Raw genomic sequence first — 18,493 nt, forward strand, 5'->3', positions numbered from 1 at the left:
CTCCGGGGCGCGGCGGGCGAGGGCCCGAGTCTGGGTAGGCCGGGCCGGGGGTCGCCTCTTCAGAGGGCCTCCAAGAAGGCCAGGGGGGCGGGGAGGGTGCAAACCTTCCTCACAGGATTTCGGTCAGGCCAGAAACGCGCCTCCCAACGTCACCCCACCCAAATTAAAATGAAACCTCGGCCTCCGCGGGGACGAGGAGGAGCCCCTCGCCGAAGCTCGCCCCGCGCGCCCGGCTAGGACGGGAAGGGAACGGGGGGTGGGCCGGCGCCGCCGCGCTCCGGGCCCAGAAGGAGAGAATCGGGGCCGGCTCTCCGCAGCCCGGGCGTTGGGGTGGGCGCGGCCAGGCCTGCGGGGCTCGGAGGAGGCGGCCAGACCCCTGTCGCACCCACGCGGACCGGACCGGCCTCCACGCCCCCTCCCCCTCCCAACGTGCGGCTGCCTCCGAGGAGACCCGGGCTGGGGGAGAGGGCGCAGTTCTCCCGAGCGTGCGAGCCGCGCCGCAGGTACTGACCCCTCGGGCCACCGCCGCCGACACCACCTGCCCAGGTCCCTGGTCCGCCGGCCTCAGCCCCCTCCTCTGCCTCTACCGCCGCCGCCGAGCGTCTCTGGCCCCTCTCGCTCTGTTTGTTTTTGTTTTGTTCTACCCAGTAACACGGGGGCTAGAGGCCGGCGTTTATTGGCTGAGGAGAGGAGGTCGGCTGGCCAATCGTGGCGGCGGAGAGGGAGCTGCAGAGGGCAAAGGGAGGGAAGCGAAACGTGGAAAGCTGGGTAGGGGCTTAGCAGGGCGCATGCGCATCTGGCTCCTCCGCCTGGCCGGAGTGGGAGCAGCGCGGGCAGCAGGAGTTGGGGGAGGTTGGGAGGCACCGCAGGGAGGAGGCTTGGGCGAAAGAGCAGTACCTTGGGGCGGGGACTAGGCTGAGCTTGCCTTGACCCGCTCACTCATTCGCCTCACTGGGCAGTGCGCAAACGGCCAAAGGAAAGGCTTTGGGCTTCCTGAGGGTCCCTGCCTCCATTTCGGGACACTCCTAGGGAATACCCGTAATCTTTCCAGTTCCTTCTCTAGCTGGCCGCGTCTCACTGCTTGGCTCTAGTGTGTGCAAACCCCATGCCTTGGACTTTATCTCAGCGAATGCTCTCAACCGTTTGAATTAGAAATCACTTCACATCACAGATGAGGAAACGGACTCAAAAACTCTGAAGCCCCTTTGCTAATCACGACCAGTCAGACCACTGGGATTCAAACTCACATTTCCTTCTCCAAGGCTGGGTTTCTCAACCATGGCTATAATTTATTGAAACTTCTTCCTCAGGTGGCTGTTGTCTGTGTCTTTTCCTTATGGCCGTGTTCTCTTTGGCCAGTCTTTCCCTTTCATTCTTCCTAATTCCCTAACCTCTGAGGTAATGACCAGAACCTTCTGCTGTCTCTGTGCTCTCAGGAGAGGAGTCAGGCACTATTTTCCGATAATCTGATGCGCAACCTGAATGGTCTATTGATCTCTCCAGAACCAAACTGCCTCCTCCCCCACCAGGAAAGCACCTTCCCCTGACTTCCCCTGAGCGTCAGTGCCTCAGCCAGGCATTCAGGGCCCCTCAGTGTGACTTCAAGACTTTCTGGCCATGTCTCTTCACACCCATCCCAGTCCACACACCCCCTTGGCTGGAACCCTCTTGGTCCACTCACTGTACCATGGGCCTCCCCACCTCCTAATGGTTCTTTATCATATCACCTTGAAATGTCTCTCTTCTTACTTCCCGTCATTGCCTGGTACAATCCCCTCCATGCCTCACGGCTCTTCCACATCGGCCTTTTTTAGCTTCATGACTTGATTTGCTCTTCCTGTCTCATGATTCCTCATAGTATTGTCTTGCTGTACCTCTGGGAGCACCGATAACATTCTACTTGGCATTATGTTTTCTGAGTCCCTGTCCTGGCCCTTCTCCCCTTTAGACTGTCACCTTGTTGAAAGCAAGACCAGTGTCTTACTCATCTATTATTGTTCTAGTGCTTAAGAAGATGCCTTGCTCATTTATTATACCCATGCAATAAATACACCTTGATCTGAGTTTACAAAGGTTCTTCGCAGTTGGTGCTCATCCCCATTTCCTGGCAGGGGCCTCCTGGCATGGCATCCTAATTAGCCTCATAAGTCACTTTTGCTTTTTCGAAGCAGTTTCCTGGTCACTCTAGTTTGTTTCTCAGTCACCTGCAGCTGTCTCCTTTCGTTGCGAGGGCTCAACTATCCTCCGCTGCTCAACTATCCTCCGCTGATCAGTGACTGCTGTTCCTTCTTTTCATCCATCCCTCTCTTTCTCCACCTTTTTCCTTTTCTCACTTCTTTTCAGTTCCTGGCCCTTTCTTCCTTCCTGCCTCCGACCTCCTCTGACCCCTGCTAGGTTCTTTCATTTACTCATGTATTAAACACCTGTAGTCTATCCAGGCTGCAATGGGCAGGGACTCCAAGATTTATACAATAACAAATGAGTGAGATACAATTACCCACTTTTAAAAGTACCTAAAACAACCTCTATCTTTTAGCAAATTACCCCCCAAAAGAACCCATTATGGAGTAAAATGTTCACATTCTTTTTACCCATCATCTCAAAGACTACACATGATGCCTGGCATTTCAGCAACCACCTTAAGGAATGCCCTTCTAGTTGGGTATGGTTGACCAGTTTGGACCAGGCATTCAGAAAATGAGGTTCTAGTCCTAGCTCTCCCACTAACTACCTGTAAGAAGTTCAGCCCCTCTCCGGACCTCTGTTTTTTTCACCAGTAAAATTTAGAAATTGGGTTTGATTAGTAGTTCCCAAGGCATTTTCCAAAAAATATGAATTTTGTGGAACTTTAACAGATATGAAAAATATGGAGAGGACTGCTCCATTATCAACACTGCTTAGAAAGAAATTGTTTTAATGAAGTTAAAACTTTCTTTCCCTCAGCTCTTCTCAGTTTCTTTAATAAGCTCATTTGCCTTGAGAGTCTTGGAGAACCAGAGTAGGAAGCTAAGTAATATTCTCCAAACTGATTTAAACATAGAACCTTTTATTTTAAATACCCAGAATCAGTGTTATTTAGAAACCAGTTTGGAAAATATAGATGACAGCTGCCATCACCAATATTCCTTCCAGCTGCACCTTTGCTGAACATTAAAAAAGAAATATAAAATGAATAAGCTGGAAAATGGAAAAGTATCCAAGTATGGAGAATGTTTGCCCACCACATTAATCCACAAATATTTATTTTATGCCTGTTCCGGGAAAAGCACAGAGCTTATTCAACTGTGTTCTTGGCAAAGGAATTACTGTAGGGTAGGTAATGACCAAAGCATAGAGCTGCCCAGGCTTCTGAGCCACAATGTACATTTTCATTTCACATTACAATTGCTCACAAATTGACTCTGTTTCCTAAAGCCCTGTGCCTATGAGTTTATGTTATTTAGCTGCTGGATGAGAGAAAGTGAGAGAGCCCTTCCCCTTCACTCATTCTATGCAAAACATTGGAATTACAACTTCCATTTCCCTTAAGAATGACCTGTTCTAGTTTAGGAGAGGAAGGGCCACCAGTGTTGTCTGGGTTGAGGCAGCTGTTTAGAGGTGACAATGGAAACTCGCATTGTGATCAGATAGACAGACAGAAATATCTTCCCTGTGCCTAGTACCCCTCAGGATTAAGCACTATGGAGATGCTGAGAGGGACACAAAGAATGTTTAGTTTGTTAAGGTGTTTGTGGGTGAAGGTGGAGGATAGTTTTGAGTTTTTGCTTCCAAAGACAGGTTATTTTGTTCCTAACTAACTGTTGCTTCAGGCATTTCACTTCCCCTCTCTGGGTCAATTGAATACTTCAGTTTCTTGCACTGTAAAAGGAGTTGGCTCCTGCAAGGAGTCCTTCAGCAGCCATTTGAGTTCTGACACTGTGCAATGCTAGGCAAGGCACTGCAATGGCACCACCAGAGTCCTGGTAGTAAGGGACAAGAGATGAGAGGGTTTGCCACTGGTGGCAGGGGATAATTCCACCAGATGTGGCAAGGGATAATTCCACCAGATGTGGGCAGAGGGACTGTCACTCTCAACCCAGGGGCCTTCTCTGAATGCAAAGCTCAGAAAATGTCACCTCCCTCCAATCCAAAGGCAAAAGCAAAGAAAGCTCCTGTAGGGTTGGGAGTGCTAATGAGTTAATGTGGATAAATTACTTGGAAATGCACAGATGCTAGGCAAAAGATAAGCATCTCAAATTACTGTTATTGTCCTTGGAACTTTCCAAGGCCTTTTCATTCTTTAGGCAAAGCCATATTTGAGAACACAAGTTCCTTAGTAAGCACTGTTCATGACCCTTGAATAAGATCAAGAGAGAATAAGATCTCTCTCTGGGAACTGAAACAGGGCTTAGCCCACTTCCTTCCGAAGAATTTTCAAATGCTGCTGTCATTTGCAACAATTTCATCTACCTGAGCTGACATCATGCCTTCACCAAACCAAGGACTGAATCTTAGGCATCCTGTAAGGCACTGAATTGCTCTTTACACAAATGGCAAAAGACATGAAACATGCTCTGGAGAGAGAGCTGAATAAAGAATCCTATTAATAATGATGATAGCTGACATTTGTGTTGTGTTTTAAGGCATATTGAGGACTTTTACCCACTCCCTAAGAAGAAGAGAAACAGTAATCACTCTGCCTGCTTTAAAGTTGAGGAAAACGAGGCTTGAACAGGTCACTGGTAATCGTGGGTCTTTTATGCTAAAAAGAAATGTGTGGATCTCCAGTCCAAATCCTTCGTTTCACAAATGGAGAATCAGAGCCCCAGAGAAGTGAGTTTTCCACAATCACACGGCAAGTTAGTAGCAGAGCCAGAATGCAAATGAAGTCTCAGTGTCCCAGCCTTGCAGAGGCTAGGGATCATGTTAACAGGGAGAGTCCAGACTTCTGACACCCAGGCTTTGCCTGGATTTTTTCTGCTAGTCAATCTTGAATCTCTTGAATAAAAGTTAAACATTTGAGCACATTTCTGGTCCCCAGAGCCTCCGGCTATCAAGTGAGTCCATTTTAAGGTCCTGGAAGTGAGAAAGGATGGGGAGTGGTGGGTGGGAAGGCTTTGCATGGTGTTTAGAAGCTGTTGATGGGGGCATTTTCAAGAATCTCTTTCCTAAAGAGCATAGAGTAAGTGAAGCATAGCACAAGAGGTAGATGCAGCGTTTTAAAATAGTATGTACCAAAGGCTAATAAGGTTTTACTTCTCTGATTAAAATTCTGAGGGGTTTTCTTGGTACATTTGCTTTTGTGTTATTTCCCCCACCAAATCACTATTTTTGGATTTAGAAACAAGCTCAATTAGGGTTGAGGAACTTCAGCAGATCATCTTCTCCCCAAAAGCCCATAAATTTAAACACATCACCTACACCTGGCCTGAGTTTTAAACCTATGAAAATTCCAGTTCCTCTGATTTTTGCAATCATGGGACCTTTTGGCCAGATGCTTTTCAGTGCTTACTGCAATTGTCACACCCCGCATCCACTTAATTGTGCGGGTAGAGAAGAACTCTTCCAGTTGCACCTCTGGGGGCTTTATTTGCATTCTTCTGGAACACTGGGTCCTCTGCTAGGCCTCATACTTTTCAGAATTTATCCTCTTTTCTCTAGTGAGCCTCGAAGGAACATAAGCTGCCATTATGCCATCTGTGTCGCAATTTCTGCTTGCCTCCCAAACAAGGCGTAGAGCCCAGAAGCCTGGTGTGGAAATGAGGGACTCTTCATGCTAAAAAATGAGAGAGGAATGGATAGTCACGGGTTGCGGTTGAGGGCCTGATCTACAAGGAAACCCAAGCAGGGAAGTCTAGAAGGGGTGGAGGGCAGGCTCAAGAGGTCAAAGCTGGGCCGAGGGAAGAAGAGGTAGTTAATGAAAGGAACTAATCAAACCTCTATTTATTTTGGACAAAAAGAAATAAAAGTAGTGGAAAATAAGAAGAGAACAGGGGCAAGCCAAGAGAGACATTGCTTTTTATTCGTAATTATTTATAATAAAAATTAAATTAGCCCCATAGAAAGTCTGAGACAGAAGACAGTCTTGGGACATGGCCTAGTGAGGCCAACTTGTTCAGAATACAGATGAAAAATTGAAGCCCAGAGAAGGGAAGAATTCTGGCTCCAGCCCAATTAGACAGCCACAGTACCTCTTCTTACTGTGTGCAGCTGCCTTCCTTTTTCCATATGGTTTTCTAAACACATCTTGTCCTTCAGCCTCCTTCCTTCCTTTCCGTCTCTCTGTCTGATTCTATCTCTCTTTGTCTTTCTCTCTTTTTCTCACTCTTCCTTCCCTTTTCCTTTCTTCCTTCCTTCCTTCCTTCCTTCCTTCTCCTTCCTTCCTTCCTTCGTCTCTCTGTCTGATTCTATCTCTCTTTGTCTTTCTCTCTTTTTCTCACTCTTCCTTCCCTTTTCCTTTCTTCCTTCCTTCCTTCCTTCCTTCCTTCCTTCCTTCCTTCCTTCCTTCCTTCCTTCCTTCCCAAAAAGATAACTTCCAGAAAGAAAAATAAGGACCAATATTTTAAAGCAGCACCAGGAAATGACTAAACTCTGCATTGAAAGCAACAAGATTGGCAGCCCTGCAGTGCAATTGACAAGCCAGCATCTAAACAGGAACTAGCAGATCAAGAACCAAGAATTCAGAAGAAAGAATAACTCCCGAGGGGGTAACTGAAAGTCTTACCACCATTTCTTGTGTTGAGTATATGTGAGTGCATGTGTGTGTTTTGTTTTTAGAAGATTCTCTTTGAGGGCAATGAATCTAGGTCAGTGATTTATTGAGCTTCAAAAGGTGCAAGAACATCCTAAAATTTTGTGCAAATTTTATTATGAATTGAATTTTCTGGCACGAGGGGTCTATAATATGTTTTTATAAGAGCCCCAAAAGAGTCTTATGCCCCAAAAGATCAAAAACTTATGGAATACAGTATGTTATTAAGTTTAGGCTCATCTTCAGAGTGGGCGTTCCACCAGAAAATGCCACCAGACTTTCCTCTGTTTGTCAAACCAGGTACGGAATCAAAATGTCTTCAAAGTAACCACAATAGAGAAACAAAACAAAATTGGTTTTAAAGACAGCAGTGGTCTTAAAAAGAAATGGGATGCCATTTTGGGACATCTGAATAGCCATTTCAGTCAGGTATGGCTGGCAACTACCTTCTATAGCCATTTCAGTCAGGTATGGCTGGCAACTACCTTCTATGATGTCGTCCTTAGTGGACCAGAAATATAAACTGAACTTCCCAACATTTCCTAAACAAAGGTCATAGCTTCATCACTCATGAATTTATCTTTAAAAAACTTTTGAACTTATTTAATAGAAGAACCAGGATAGTGTGTCTGTCAAGATATAGCAGGGCCTCAAATAACATTGTTTCATTCAATGTCCTTTCGTTATAATGTTGATGAGGAAAAAAAAAAAAATCGAGTCCCAGCCAGGGCCCCTCTGTGTGTGGAGCTGGCACAATCTCCCCATGTCTATGTGGCTTTTCTCTGGGTGCTCCAGTTTCTTCCCACATCCCAAAGATGTGCATGTGAGTTGAATTGGTGTGTCTACACAGTCCCGATGTGAGTGCGGGTGTGAGTATGCCATGTGATGTAAGGGCATCCAGGGCAGGTCCCATCTTGTCCCCAGAGCGGCTCCACCCCCAGGCAACCCAGAACCAAAATAAGTAGGTTGGAAAAGAATTATCTTAACTTTCTTTTATCAATATTTCTTAAACATAACTTTCTTTTATCAATATTTCTTAAACATAACTTTCTTTTATCAATATTTCTTAAACATAACTTTCTTTTCAATATTTCTTAAACATATTTATTTCAATATTTAATATTAGAAGTGTTTGAGGGGTCTTTATTTAGAAGTTTGGTGATGTTTTTGTGACTAGTAACATGCTATAGGAATTTAACTCTTGTTTATATCAATTAGCCTATGGTAAACTTGGTTTTGTTACATGTCATTTTGCTTGAAGTCACATAATTTATTGACAAAGTTAAGTGAGGACTTACTGTATGCTTCACAGATGTTCTACCACCAAAGATTTCATCTCCCCTGTTATAGAATCACAATAAACAATGATGTTTTAAAGGCTTCTGAGAAAGCCTATCTTAAATAAACCCATTTAATTTTCTTTAAACTAATATTTGCTGAACTTACTTGACCATGGCACTATTTTTTTACATAATCTCTATTCATATCTATGGGGTACACACTAGAGAGCACCAATATAGTAGAATGGGACCTGGGCTAGCAGGCAAGAGACCTGGGTCCCGGTCCTAGCTCTGCTACTCATTGGATATGTGACCTTTGGCCATTTGACTACTCTGAAAGTGTAGAACTTAAAATGTTTCCCAGATTCTTTCTGGGGCTGTGACCCATCCAGTACAATCTCTGTGCAATGACCTAAGACTCTGCTTATAGCCATTCTCTATGATTATGCACATTTTCATCCAGGAGACACTATGGTGCTGGCTGCCCTTGTACGCCAGTCTCTTAAGAATCTTATGGAGAGATAAGGTAAATATCAAGGCACTACTACACAGGATAGAGCCAACTGTACAAAGTGGAGTTAGATTTATTCACTGTGATGAGTGCATGTGGTAAGTCCAAAGCTAGATCTGATGGGGCTGGTTTCTTTGGATACCACACAACCTCTTTGAAGCCAGCAAGGTTTTACCAAGCATGGTCACATGATCTTAAGAGCAAATGCCTCTTTTTAAAGGACCCAAATTATTCCCACAGGCATCATTATCCTCTGGGAGCATCCCCTCAGAGAAAAGGAATGCTGACTCTAGCTCACTTTCAAAGGTGTTTGAGTCAGTAACAGCCCTGACAGCAAGCTTTCTCAGGGCATACCAGAGCCCTGGGAACGCTTTAAGTACTACCTATGAAAGTCTTGAACTCTTGCACAATCAGTGGGGAAGTAGTCCAGGGTGACGCATTAAAACTACATGCTTTTTCTGCATCTGCGGCACGGGAAGCGCTATAAAAATTTTGCAGGCATAACATAGGGAAGATGTCATAAAAAGCAGGGGCTCAGAGCTGCAGGCAGCAAGGCCAGAGATATGTTGGAACTTGTTCCCTGGAAGGGCTTTCCCCACCACCTCAGTGGCAGCATATGTGTCCTTGTATCCAGGTAGGGCGACATGTCCGGGCAGGCTGTGCTGTGTGCAGCTTCGTATCTCACATAAGGAATCTTTCAAAAAGGAATCTCATCACCCCATTGCTCCTTGGTGCCCCATGAAATCTAAACAGTTTAGCAAAGCATACCTGTATCTTCCCAGCTAGGAACACACTGCCTTGTGTTTAAAAGGCTGGGATCAACAAATAGAAAATGATACAGCTATATAAAAGAACAGGGAAGATCTCTGTATACTCTAATGGAAAATTCTCCAAGACTGCATTAAGTACAAGTCAGTGTTAATATATGCCACCTTACATTACAAGAAAGAGGGCAAAATAAGAATATTTACTCAAGCTTGTTTACATTTGCATAAACACTAAAAAGATATACAAGAAACTACTATAACTTTTACATCTGTAAGGGCAGTGGGGAGATGGGGGATACAGGGACCAGGATGGGGCAGACTTCTCAGCATATACCTGCTTATGATACTATTACTTCTGAACTTATTAAAAAGTATAACATCCTGGGCTCTGGAATTAGCAGAACTGGATTCAGATACTGGCTTTTCCATTTCCTAGTCTTGAGCAAGTTACTTCACTTTTTCTGGTCCTCAGTTTTCTTACCTATACAATCACCTGAATCATTACAGCACCTATTGCTTAGGGTTGTTGTTCAGCAATAATGTTTGTAAAGTGCTCAGCAGGATGCCTGACATATTATAAATATCTAATTAACAAAAATACTTTGGTTGCTATTGATATTATTTTTAGTCATTGAATTCTGAGATCCTTCAGATTTGGGTAAAATAATGCTTCCTGTGATTTTCCCTGGTCTAGGGCAGAGTAAAGTATGATATGTCTGTCTCCCATGATACGTCAGTCTCGTTTCGTGCTGATCTCCCAGGCTCAGATCTTTGTTTTCATGTTTGCTCCCCACTGGACTGTGGACTCCTGAAGGTGTAAAAAAAAAAAAAAAAAAACGAAACAAAAACCCAGTCCTGCATCAGGCACATGGTAGATACTTGCCAATAAATATTTGGTGAAAGAAAAAAGGAACACATACCATTTTGTTTTCTGTACAGGAGTTTGTCTGAAGTGTCAGTGGGATTTCACTTCCTGGTTTAGCCCAGCGGATGCCTGCTCACTCTCTGGGTCTACAAGGACTCGCGCAGGAGAATAAACTACATTAAGTGGGCTTCAGTGGTTGCAGTTTGTGGAGACCATGCCACAAAGGGGAACTGGGGCAATTTGTAGGGGCCACAGGAATGGCAGGAAGCTGGAGCTCTCCAGGGACCCCGGCCAAGCCAGATCCCGGGCAGAACATGCAGAATAACACTCCAGCTGTCTCAGGAACACTCTGGCCCCACTGGCTGAGGCAGGATTGATATTTCTGCCTCAGCCCAGGGGCGAGACCCAACAGCCCCTGAGCTGTTTTTGCTCTCACTGAGCCTGCTTTCCTGGGGTGAGGACAGGTTCAGAGGAAGAGCTGACAAAAATAAAACCATCGTGGTGAAGTGCTGCACAGGAAGTTGCAGGTCAGGGAACCAGAACAGAGCACAGGTATTTGGGTGACACGCCACAAAAAAAAAAAAAAAAAAAAAAAAAAAGCTGCCTGAAGATCAGACCATAGAACAAAACCCCGACTATTTGCATTTTGGGCTTTCTTCTTTCAGGAGTCAAGTCAACAATATGACTGCTGTCAGGCAGATCTGGTCTAGTGTTGGCCTCTGAAACAAACCAGATGCCTGAGTTTAGAAAAGTGACCTCTCTGAGCCTTAGTTTTCCCTGTCTGGAAGCCTTGGAGACTTAAGCAAAAAACATATACTCAACCACTTACATAACAAATATGTGTCATTTCTTTCTTCATTATTCAGCACTGTTCAAGAGAAAACTACAGGCTCAAAATGGTGTCTCTTGTGCTAAAGCCCATGATACAAGCCTACATTTAATAGCTGACCTAACTGCTGTTTCAACCTTTCCTAAAAATATACTCTTAATCAATCAGTCTGGACTTTTCTAATCAAGCACCATTAAAGTAATCTGTCAAGTGGGCCCACTCCATTCCCCATCCCCTAATAGAAAGAAGCAATCTGCATGATAAAAACCCTTGCCTTTCCCTCCTCCCCCCAAAAGGACGGCTCGATCTAAACATAATTTTTCTTTTCTTTTGTTCATAGCTCTCTTGCCCTATAAAAACCTTCCATTTTAGACAATCCCTCAGAAGGCCCTTCTAGTTGCTAGATGGGATGCTGTCAGATTCAATTCATGAGTCGCTTAATAAAACCAATTAGATCTTCAAAATTACTCAGTTGAATTTTGTTTTTTTTAACAGCAGTATTGAAGGTGAAAGACAAGGCCTCCAGTGTAAAGGTAAAGTTTCACTGTAGAGATAATACACCACACGCAATATGCACATACTGCACACACCACCTGCATACACACACATACACACCATACACATATACCACATACAAACGCACTAAATACAAATACACACAACACACATAGCACACACACATACACCACACACCACACACCACACACCACGTACATGTACCACACACATACACTCACACACACATTCATATGTGAAATTTAAAACATTTATGAACCAATGGCTCTAAATTTCACAGTCCTTCCACCGGCTGCTCCCTAATTGGAAACAGATTGTCATCCCCCCAACCGTTTCTGGGGCAGAGTTCCTCTAAATGTGGGTCTACTCATAGTGATTTCACTTCCTTTTCTCAGTCAATAGTCATCTGACACCATTACCCTGTGTTCTCTGCAGTCCTTTTATTCATAAATCAGATAATTGAGGGCATGGTTACAAAATTCATAAAAATCATTATTTATTGAGTGACTATTGTGTGCCCAGCATATTCTGGGTGTCTGATCCTCACCACACTCAACAAGATAGTCCTATCATCCCATCAAACAACAAGTGAGGTAATAGAGGCTCAGAAAGATCAAAAAAGTGCCCAAATCCTCACAAGCAGTAAAGGGGAGGATCTGAACCCAAGTGACCTATTAGCCTGAGCTGTTTCCATTGCCCACTGCAACCTGGCAACACAAAGCCTGATTCAAGCTCCTGCAGAGCTCCCAATACACTCCCCTGAGTACCACCCAGGCTGTTTTTCTTCCAAGTTTTGAATTGGGTTCCTCTTGGCCTAAGCCCGTCTCTTCCCCTTTGCCCTCTTCCCTCTTGGGAGCTGCAGGCTTTGCCCTCTTGGAGCAGTGCCCTATGGGCAGGAGGCCTCTACTTCCTTTACCCCCGCCAGCATGGCCAATGCAAACTTCTCACTGGAAAACACTGTGTCCTTTGGACAAAGGCTCTGTGTGATGTCTAGTACCTGCCTAACGGGTCCTCTGTGAAAAGACCCAGCTGGGGCAGCTGTGCTGCCAGCCCTGGGATGGACAGAGTTCATCAACGGCTTCTCCAACCACAGAGCTCAGACTGGACTGGAGCTGTGTGCCACCTGCCTCAGTGCTTAATCCCTCCTTGGCCTCGGTCAGCCAGAGCCCTTTTCTGGGAAACCAGCACAATAGCTGGATTTTCAGGGTCCGAGGCTGGGAGCTCCTCTACAATAGAAAATGGGTTTGGAAATCAGGCAGACCAGGTTTAAATCTCAGCTCTACCATCTTCTACCTATCTGACTTTAGGGAAATGGCTTCTGCTGGCTGAACCTCAGCTCTCTCAGCTATAAATGAAACAAATAACATCCGTTGTCCTTGGCGCAGTACTTGGGTCTGTCTCCCTGTCTCTGAAATGCAAGAGTTGGGCCACATGACCTTGAGGTTTCTAACTAAAAGACTTTCTGTGCAGGCTGAGGTGCAGGTGTCCTCCCTGTTCGTGGACACTGGGGAATTGGGTGTCTTAGTGTCTCTCTCGAGGTGAATTCAGCCCTTTGGGAGAGTTCCTGGTTTAATTCAACATATGTTATTGAGCACCCCAAAACAGCCTGCACCATTTTAAGGACTCAGAGTACAAAGATAAGTATAAGTCCTTCCTTGAAAGGGCTCATAGACTAGACTGTTAGGAATGATAAGACACGTAAAAATAAGTACTGTGTGCAGTGGAAAGTGATAAGTGTACTAGGAGGGCTACAGATAAAAGACTACGAAAGTTGAGAGCAAAAAGAAGGTGATTCCAGGGTGGGAAGGAAGTGAAGCTGTAGCCAGTTCATGAAGAATCTTGAATGATAGTTTGGACTTTATGTGGCCAGAGTGTTAGAAGTCATTAAAAGCTTCTGAAAGGGCAGTGGGCAGATCAGAGCCATGGGGGCTGGAAATTGTTGTTAGTCCTCTTCTACCTGTAGCAACCAGACTGTGGAATTTCTGAAAGGGAAACACTGAGTTTCCACCATTTTTATAAGGGCTTTTTTCCTTGAATAAAATGGTTCAGGGCTTGCAATAAAAAGTGCAGAGGTCGAAAGCTGCCTTTTGTTTTCTGGTCCTGAGTGTTCCCTAGCCCAGTCCCATCTCTCTCCTGTATGCTCTCTCACCCAGTCATCTCCCTGCATGGAAGACATGAGAATGAGGCATATGGGACAGGAGGCAGGCCCCCAGCTCAGGGAAATGGTCCTAACTCAACAGAGAGTGACCTGGGACCTCTGCTGCCCTGCCAGCTTGCCTTGGCTCAGCTCGCAGCCTTCCGAGAAGGAGTCATCCTGTTGAGGAAAGGATGTGTCACTGAGTTGCAATTGGCTTAAGTTGCCTGAGATGTGTGTGTGTGTGTGTGTGTGTGTGTGTGTGTGTGTGCGTGTGTGTGCAGAAGGAAGCCAACTGGGTTTTTGCCTGCTCCTCCTTCTTTTTCTCCTCTCAGCAGCGTGTGTGTGTGTGTGTGTGTTCAGGACTAAGTGTTTTGCAACTGATTTCAATCTGGGTCAGAACTGTGCAGCCCTCAGCATATCACTATCTAGAGAAGATAAGCTTGAACAATCCCTTCCAGGACCCAATAGCATAAACTAGCCCTCTGGATAAACACAGCTGTTTTCCAGGCTCTAATTTCTAACGATAAAGAGGCCTGCTTTGTTAGCAGAAGGGATACTGGTAGATTGTGGGTTTGGGTAAACCTGCCAAAGAGGCAAAGGTTTGCAACTGGCCCACTCTTCTGGTGAGAAACACAGAAGCAATGGTGAGTTCTGCTCCAGCCAAGCCCCTGTCATTTGGCTCATCAAAGAAAGCATGTAGAGGGCCAAACTTGACAGGGCCATGGAGCTGAGGAAGACATCCAGGTTTTCGTGCTTGTTCTGCCACTCAGCTACCATGTGACCTTGATCAAGTTACCTTATCTCATTGACATCTACTTCCTCATCTGTAAAGTGGGACTAACTCTTTGATCAATGTGAAAAACAAGAAGAAAATCTCCAGACTTCTGAGTAATTAAAAGAAATTATTCCACCTGTCAGTCTATCTCATCTTCTTTACTCAAAGAAAAGCCCCTTAGAAAAGCCTCTCTTGGAGCCTGTGTTCTTAGTTTAGATATAATGAGAACATGCTTGGTTTTCTGGCTTCCTGGCCTACCACAGATGACAAACGATTGATTAGCAAGGAGCTGGGCTGCTGGAGATAGGCACACTGATGACCAACAGAAACATAAACGGCAGCCAAGAGAGCAAGAAAGGAGAAAGACAAACTGTAGGGCGGGAACAAGATCTCTAAAAGCAACACAAGCCATTTGGTATGAGGGCAAACGCGCTTACACATATCAATGGCTCCCAAAGCCATCATGCCTAGGAGCCTATTGTGATAATTGATACTTACAAGGACTTCCCAGGGAGATTCAAATGATTGCACTCTATATCTACCATTTAGCAAGGCAGGGCTTTACAGAATATTATTTTAGAAAAATGTCCTTTCAAATATTCCAAATATTTATACTCCTTGATTACTCTGGAGGGCATAGTTATACCTGTTCTCTGCATATCAGTGTTTGGCCCAAGGATAGAATCAAATAATAGGAAGGCAGAAGCTATCGAAAAGGTATAAGACATTATTCAAACTAACCACTGGGATAGTGAGGGGTAATCCCTTGGCCTCAGATTGTTCCTGAAGACTGTTTAGGAATGACACTGACAAATGTGTGTTGATGAGTTGACCTAAAATGGCAAATTTGTTTTGCCTTTACTCATATTTACAGTGTGAAGCACATGTGGCACACCCACTGTGGGAGAAGGGAAAGGGGAAACCAGGAAATAAAATTTCTGACCAGAAGAAACATCCTTTTCAATGAGTGCAGCTGTTGTCTTTGCGTCTATGTGAACACTGTGGGGCTGTACAGAAATTTAACCAATCGACCCATACACATCTGCTGCTGGTCAGGCCCCATGCTAAGGTACATGGGAGAGAGGGGCACCCCAGAAGTATGGGGCTAACCTCAAGAAGCTTTTCAAGGATAGGGCTTAGGTTGCATATAAGGTATTGGGTAAATAGAACTCTTCCTGATACTTTTTCTTCAAATACACTTCAATGCACAAATAATAGTAGTTTGTGTAGGAAAATAAGAAAGTACCAATGAGAAGACAGAAAGTTTAAAATTATCTGCAATACCATCATACAGAAATGATCAATATTAACATTTGTATTAATAATCAGTATTAACTAGCTATAGAATTGTTTACATATGAATGAGTACCTTAATAGGGTCATACAGCCTTTTTTACTCAAAAAATTATGGGTCCCTTAATGCATTCAGAATAATGAGAGAAGAAAACCTCAGAAACACATTCTCTATGCTAGGAACATAAATTCCTCATTTACTCCAAATAGAAATTTCTAAAATACTAAAGATATGAATATAAATAAATGAAGCCATAAAATATTATAAGAAAACAGAGTAGACTAATTGTGTAACAACAGGATGGGGATGACTTCTTAAGCAAGACAGGAAACCCAGAAGCCAGAAGAAAAAAATAACAGATTTGAATACCGAAACATTTAAAACTCCCACATGATTAAAAAAACAACAACAACCACCAAAAAAAACCAGCATAACGTTTAAAAGCAAATAATAGACAGGTAAAATAGTTGCCGCATTTAACAGACAGAGGATTAATATCCCTAATGTCAAATACAGACCTCTGGCACCCCAGTACCTGCTCCAGATGCTCTACCTCCACCCCAAGGTGCTTCAAAACACAATGTCCTTTCATTCTGCCAACAGATGTCCATGCTTAACGTACAAAGTTTGCCTAGAAGAAAAATTCAAACATTCAAACAGAAAAATAGGCAAAGAACATAAACAAAAAATTCACAGGAGAAAAGCAGGTGGTCAACAAACGTAAAAAGATGTTCAACTTCACCGTTGTCAAGGAAACACAAAAATTAAAAATTAATAGAACCCAGTGCTTGCAAGAATCTGTAGAAATGAGTGTTCTCATGCACCATGAGTGCAAGTATAAATTGACACAAGTTTGGCAGGAAGATGATTTAGTAGAATCTAATGCGTATACTTTAAATGTGTATAGTTTTTATACAGCACTTCCACTCTTAGGACTTTCTCCTACAGAAATAATGAGATTCATAAACATGCATTGCAGCCAGGTTTGTAATAGAAAAACCTTTGAACTAAGCTCAATATCCATTAGCAGGTTGCATTAATTACCACATATCCATATTAGGGAACACTATGCGGTTGGTAAAGAGTAATATTTTACAGGTGTGAACTTGAAATGACATATGTGATAGATTGTTGAATAGAAATAAATCAAGTTGCAGAGCAATACATATGGTAATATTTGGTTTATAAAAATATGCATAGTTATACGTACATTCTATCTGTGCCAGTATAAATCTAGAGAGAAGTCCATAAGTATCTGAACCAAAGCATTAATAATGTACATGTGGGAAGAGGGATTTGGTTAGTGAAGAAGAGAACTTTTATTTTTCTTTTTACATATCTTTTAAACATGTGCAACTTTTATCTTCTCTGCATATATAAGTTTACTGAGGCTTATAGAAGTTGTCACTTGCCAAGATCAAATGACAAGAGATGCTACTGAGTGACAATACCAGGACTCCAGATAGGTTCACATGGCCTGAGGGCCCATATTCTTTCCATGTTGCCAGGCTGCCCTGGGTATAGGGGTTAGCAATAGCTCACAGGATTCCACCTGCTCTTATCAGTCTGTGACTAGCCTTAGAGCTATTTCTTGGGTGGTTTCTGGCAGCACAGGGACACAGGGTGAGGTATAGGCATGTCCTGGGGAGGCACTCTGCTTCTGACCTTTGCCCCTATTCCTGGAGCCTCAGAATTCCATGGAAGGTTCTGGGGGTGAGTGTTGAGGCACCCAGATAGCCTCTCTGAGATGCTTTTCTCTTTGAGAAAAGGTTACAAGTCTAGAGTAGGTTTTGCTACCTGCCAACCTGGACACAGAGGGTGAACTAGACAATCAACTGATGCTGCCTCAGACCAGGGATGTCATGGCTTCAGCAGCCTGGGACACTTCAGTTTCTCCTGTGAAGTCCCTGGAGGCTGCAGCCGCAAGAAAAGAGAAATGCCAGATTTGAAGGAAGGAGTCTCAGCCTCCCAAGAGGACAATCCCTGTGCCCTTGCTGTGCCACCCTCTGTGCAGAATGTAAAAGAGCCCTTAGCCTAGGCAGCTTTGCTCACCTCCTTGTTTTTCATCTGCAGGTGCTGCTTTTGGCCAGCTCTCTGGCCTCTTGCCTGAACCAACATGACAAAACAACCCTATCCTGGTTGACTTTCCTTGACTTGGATCCTCCCCCGCTGGTCTCATGATGCTCACCTGATCCTGCCTTCCTTATATCCCCTCTTGGAACTTCTTAGAGTGCTTCTGGGCAGCCAAGGGGACCTACTGACAAGCTGACACATTCAAAACTCCAAAGTTGATAGGTGTCACTTTGAGTCATCATCCAATAGGTATGCACACGCAGGATGGTGAACTCCAATGCTCTGACTCTGGATTGTAAGCTCCCTGAGGGCAGGGACCGTGGAGGCCTTGTCCACCAATTGTACGCATAGAACCTAGTATACAAGAGGCTCCCATTAGAACTTGTTGACAAACTGAATACTGGATGAATCTATTTAACTAACTTCTCTCCTGCCACATATGACAGTTTAAGTCATTGCAACACAGCAGATAACCCACTTGAGAAGGATTCTGCAAACTTTTTCTATGAAGGCAAGCAGCAAAATCGAGGCTATTACGTAGGCACTTAAAAGGAAAAAGAAAAAACAAACTTTTATGAGATTATTATTGATAAAATCAAAATATAATAATACAGGTTTTTAAAAAATACAGTTCTCCTAATAAGAAGAAAAAATTCTTTGAGGAATGACATTTTGCTTAATGGGGTTCAAAATTAGTGCCCTCTATCATCAAAATC

The 18,493-nt window shown here is 44.0% G+C and overlaps 1 protein-coding gene across 8 annotated transcripts in view; it reads right to left on the reverse strand.

The window, feature by feature from the left end:
• PDCD4 (programmed cell death 4) overlaps positions 1-657 on the reverse strand; it is a 25,455-nt gene extending 24,798 nt beyond the window's left edge. For 3 of the 8 annotated variants that reach the window (XM_015596337.2, XM_025039198.1, XM_015596335.2), the window contains exon 1: positions 512-655. The gene's annotated coding sequence lies outside the window, so the exon portion shown is untranslated. Of the gene's footprint in view, positions 1-511 lie in introns of all 8 variants that reach the window. The other 5 variants (XM_025039199.1, XM_006920862.3, XM_006920865.3 and 2 more) reach the window with 3 other exon arrangements.
• Positions 658-18,493: the final 17,836 nt, after the last annotated feature.

Source organism: Pteropus alecto, unplaced genomic scaffold (genome assembly GCF_000325575.1).
Source record: "Pteropus alecto unplaced genomic scaffold, ASM32557v1 scaffold177, whole genome shotgun sequence".
Lineage (NCBI taxonomy): Eukaryota > Metazoa > Chordata > Mammalia > Chiroptera > Pteropodidae > Pteropus > Pteropus alecto.